Source organism: Nycticebus coucang, chromosome 17 (genome assembly GCF_027406575.1).
Source record: "Nycticebus coucang isolate mNycCou1 chromosome 17, mNycCou1.pri, whole genome shotgun sequence".
NCBI classification, from domain to species: Eukaryota; Metazoa; Chordata; class Mammalia; order Primates; family Lorisidae; genus Nycticebus; species Nycticebus coucang.
Window position 1 is genome coordinate 689812 of NC_069796.1, and position 5705 is coordinate 695516.

The following is a 5705-nucleotide window of genomic DNA, read 5'->3' on the forward strand; positions in this document are numbered from 1 at the left end:
CCCTCTGCTTATCATTGTTACAGTTTCTATTAAAGGTTCAATAGAGATAAGAAAATATACAACTTCTGAAAGGTTTAAGTTTCTCATGGCTTTACTAATAAAAAAAATGTAGTTTTCTCTTTTGTAAAATAACAGAAAATATTTTGTATATACAGAGTTTTTATAAGTTTTTATCAATACTGGCCAAGAAGATTGCCATGTGTAGGCGTAGTATATGTATGTAAAAGTGTGAGCCCTGGACTGGAAGCCACACTCCATACTGATAGTGTCTCTGGGAAGGGTGAGGGAGGTAGGAGGTGACAGTAGATGACTTCAACTAAATCCATTTCTTTAAAAATTTAACTACGAGGCAAATATGACTAACTGATATGTTTTTAATATTGTGTGCAATCATGGGTGATTTTAATGTTGTTCTTTAATCTCCTCTGTATTTGAAGGTCTCTAAAAATTAAAAAAAAAAAAAAAAGGATGTTCACAATTCTGAAGCAGGAGAGAGGAGCAAGATGTAAGCCAAGTAACAACTTCCTTGCAACTGGGCACAGTGAGACTGGGGAGAGAAGACTCCAGGCATCTCTGGCTGGTGGGATCTGCCCAGAAACATCACTTTGGGGACACAGGGAGGCAGCAAGAGACTTCTGGACCCTACGAGGAGGACAAAAGCAGTGGAGAACTGGCAAGTGGTTGTGTGTGTTCATTCGGTCTAATCCTGCCGGCAGCTGTAAGTACAGCAGCAGTGAGATTGCAAACTGAAAAGGCCTTACCTGTGAGCTGCTTTATTTTTTATGGACTTGGCACTCAATTGAACTATCTTGGGAGAACTTGGGCAAGAGCGCAGAGGACTTTAAGCATTGTCTAGGGCCCCAGACTGAGCTGCTGAGCCAGACAGAGCTAACAGTGTTGGGCTGTGGGCCATGTGGAGCCATTGTAGGAGAACTGCCCTGGCAACTTCTGCCATCAGGGTCACAGAGCAAGGATCAGGAGGGAGACCTTGGGTAATTAATCTAGTGACTGAGAATCCTAAAGGTGGGGACTGAGACACCTTACAGCTGTGGCCCTCAGGAGTAAAGTGAGACTGGTTTTGGCACACTGGGTAAGTGGACAGCCACTTCAGGAGCGACCCCAGCAACAAGTGCTTTCATGAGAAAGCTTCTGCTTAGCCAAGGTTAGCAGTTTAAAGTGACTTTTACGCAGGCTGAGGAGATATTTATGTTCTCCACCCTGTGGGGTTTGAGAAAGCAGCAGAGGCCTCCAGTCTCCATCTCACGTAGCTGTGTCATCATTGTGATTAACGTCTCATACTCCAGAAGATCACCTGTTGCCAAGACAATATTCAGCAAGATAGACACACTACTTTGTTTTTTTGTTGTTGTTGTTTTCTTTGTTTTGTTTTGTTTTGTTTTTAATTTCAACATTTCCACTCTAGATTTTTCTCCCTTTCTTTTCTTTCTTCATTTTTTCTAGTTTAAATATAATTTTCCACCATTACCTTCTTTAACAATTAAAACTTCATTTTTGCCAGTGTTTCTACCCCTATTATTTGGTTTTCCCCCCAATTTTATCCCATAAAGTTTTCTGTTTGTTTGTTTTGGTTTGATTTATAGCATTTTTATCTTTCCTCTCTGCTTGGTGGAGGTGAGATACTGTGTCCAAACAGGCTAGCAAACAGCTGCTGACCTCAAGGGAACCACCCAACCTGGCACCCCCCAGAGGTTGGGGGTTTTTAAGATTGTGTCAAAGTACCCTACTGTACACCTATATTGCGCCTGTCTCCCTCTTTCTGTGCCTCTCTTCTTTTTGTCAATAATCCCTTTTACTCACCCCCTCTCCTTTCTCTTTTTTATTTTCTTTCTTTCTTTCTTTCTTTTTTCTTTTTTCCCTTCTATCTCTTCAACCTTCTCATCCTTCTGGTCTTGTACCAAAGGACTCATCGAAACCCTAATCCAGAGGCATGGTAACTTAAAGACCAAGAGGAAATGAAAGGAAAATTAGGGCAAGGAAACAGATAAAAGAAAACACTCATGAAGAGGAATCAGCAGAAAAATCTTGGCAACATGAAAAACCAGTGCAGAGCCACCACATTCCTCCTCCACCCCCCACCCCCAAAGGACTGTGAGGTAGCTACTGCAGAGGATTTTACCTATATAGAATTGTTACAAATGGCAGAAAGAGAATTTAGAATACAGATGATGAAAACAATGAAGGAAATGATGGAAACAATGAAGGAAACTGCTGATAAAGTGGAAAATAGCCAAAAGGAAATTCAAAAACAGAATCAAATAAGAGATGAATGATATGAAGAATACAGAAAGGATATAGCAGAGCTGAAGGAACTGAAGCAGTCAATTAGGAAACTTAAAGATGCAATAGAAAGTATCAACAACAGATTAGACCATGCAGAAGAAAGAATCTCAGAGGTAGAGGACAAAGCTCCTGAGATAACTCAGATAATTAAAGAAACAGAAAAGAAGAGAGAGAAAGCAGAATGTTCACTGACAGAATTATGGGACTTTATAAAGCATTCAAACATACAAGTTACAGGTATCCTGGAAGGGGAAGAAGAATGCCCCAGGGGAATGGAAGCCATACTAGAGAATATTATAAATGAAAATTTCCCAAATATCACCAAGATTCTGACACACTGCTTTCAGAGGGATATCAGACTCTGGTTGCCTCAACTTTAATTGAGCTTCTCCAAGATACATTGTGATGAATCTATCCAAAGTCAAGACAAAAGAAAAGATTCTTCAAGCTGCCAGGAGTAAGCGCCAGTTGACCTACAGAGGCAAATCCATCAGGGTGACTGTAGACTTCTCTAATGAAACTTTCCAAGCAAGAAGACAATGGTCATCTACCTTTAATCTACTTAAACAGAACAATTTCCAGCCCAAGATTCTATATCCTGCTAAGCTAAGCTTTAAAATTGACAGAGAAATCAAATCATTTATTGATATACAAACATTGAGGAAATTTGCCACAACAAGACCAGCTCTACAGGAAATACTTCAACCTGTTCTACATGCTGACCATCACAATGGACCAACAACAAAGTAAGAACTCAGAAATTACAGGACAGAACTTAATTTCCACAATGATGCAAAAGATAAAACTAAGCAATGGACTCTCACAAAATAAGAATAGAACACTACCACACTTATCAATTATCTCAATAAATGTTAATGGCTTGAATTCCCCACTGAAGAGACATAGATTGGCTGACTGGATTAAAAAACACAAGCCATCCGTTTGCAGTCTGCAGGAAACACACCTAGCTTCAAAAGACAAATTAAAACTCTGAGTTAAGGCTCAGCACCTTAAAAAATCCTCTGAGTTAAGGGTTGGAAGACAATTTTTCAGGCAAATGGAATTCAGAAGAAAAGAGGAGTTGCAATCTTACTTTCAGATGCATGTGGATTTAAAGCAACTAAAGTCAAAAAAGACAAAGATGGTCCCTTTATATTGGTCAAGGGAAAAATACAACTAGAAGGCATTTCAATTCTAAATATTTATGCACCCAATTTAAATGCTCTCAGATTCTTGAAACAGACCTTACTCAGTCTGAGCAATATGATATCCCATAATATCATAATAATAGGGGACTTTAACACTCCTCTTACAGAGCTGGACAGATCCTCTAAACAGAAATTAAACGAAGATATAAGGGACTTAATTGAGACCCTAGAGCAACTGTGCTTTGTAAATGTATATATAACACTCCATCCCAAAGATAAAGGATATAAATTCTTCTCATCACCCCATGGAACATTCTCCAAAATTGATCATATCCTGGGACACAAAACAAATATCAACAGAATCAAAAGAATTGAAATTTTACCATGTATCTTCTCAGACCACAAGGCAGTAAAGGCGGAACCTAACTCCAACAAAAACATTGAAACCCACAAAAAGGCATGGAAATTAAACAACCTTCTATTGAATGACAGTTGGGTACAGGAAGAAATAAAAAAGGAAATCATTAACTTCCTTGAGCATAACAACAATGAAGACACAGGCTACCAAAACCTGTGGGATACCACAAAAGCAGTTTTGAGAGGAAAATTTATTGTTTTAGATGCCTACATTCGTAAAACAGAAAGAGAACGCATCAACAAACTCACAAGCCATCTTATGGAATTGGAAGAAGGAGAACAATCTAAGTCTAAACCCAGCATAAGAAAAGAAATATCCAAAATCAAATCAGAGATCAATGAAATTGAAAACAGAAGAATCATTCAGAAAATTAATGAAACAAGGAGTTTTTTTTTGAAAAAAATAAATAAAATAGATAAACCTTTGACCAGATGAACTAGAAATAGAAAAGTAAAATCTCTAGTAACCTCAATTAGAAATGATAAAGGGGAAATAACAACTGATCCCACAGAGATACAAGAGATCATCTCTGAATACTACCAGAAACTCTATGCCCAGAAATTTGACAATGTGAAGGAAATAGACCAATATTTGGAATCACACCCTCTCCCTAGACTTATCCAGGAAGAAGTAGAGCTCCGAACAGACCAATTTCAAGCACTGAGATTAAAGAAACAATAAAAAATCTTCCAATAAAAAAAATGCCCTGATCTGGATGGTTGCACACCAGAATTCTATCAAACCTTCAAGGAAATGCTTATTCCGGTACTGCAGAAATTATTCCAAAAAACTGAGGAGAAAGGAATCTTCCCCAACACATTCTATGAAGCAAACATCATCCTTATACTAAAAACAGGAAAAGACCCAACTAAAAAGGAGAATTTCAGACCAATTTCCCTCATGAATAGAGATACAAAAATTTTCAACAAAATCCTAGTCAATAGATTACAGTTTATCATTAAAAAAGTCATACATCATGATTGGGTAGGTTTCATCCCAGGGATGCAAGGCTGGTTTAACATATGCAAGTCCATAAACATTATCCACTATATTAATAGAAGCAAAAAGAAAAGACCATATGATCCTCTCAATAGATACAGAAAAAGTTTTTGATAAAATTCAGCATCCTTTTCTAATTAGAACTCTGAAGAGTATAAACATAGGTGGCACATTTCTTAAACTCATTGAAGCTATCTATGACAAACCCACAGCTAATATTTTGCTGAATGGGGTAAAACTGAAAGCTTTTCCTCTTAGAACTGGAACCAAACAAGGTTGTCCTCTATCACCTTTACTATTCAACATAGTGCTGGAAGTTCTAGCCAATACAATTAGGCAAGACAAGGAAATAAAGGGAATCCAAATGGGAGCAGAGGAGGTCAAATTCTCCCTCTTTGTTGACGACACGATCTTCTACTTAGAGAACCCCAAAGACTCAATCACAAGACTCCTGGAAGTCATCAAAAAATACAATAATGTCTCAGGATATAAAATCAATGTCCACAAGTCAGTAGCCTTTGTATTCAGCAATAACAGTCAAGATGAGAAGCTAATTAAGGACACAACTCCCTTCATCATAGCTTCAAAGAAAATGAAATACTTAGGAATACACCTAACGAAGAAGGTGAAGGACCTCTATAAAGAAAACTATGAAATCCTCAGAAAGGAAATAGCAGAGGATATTAACAAATGGAAGAACATACCATACTCATGGCTGGGAAGAATCAACATTGTTAAAATGTCTATACTTCCCAAAGCAATCTACCTATTCAATGACATCCCTATTAAAATACCAATATCATACATTCAAGATGGAAAAAATGATTCTACATTTTGTA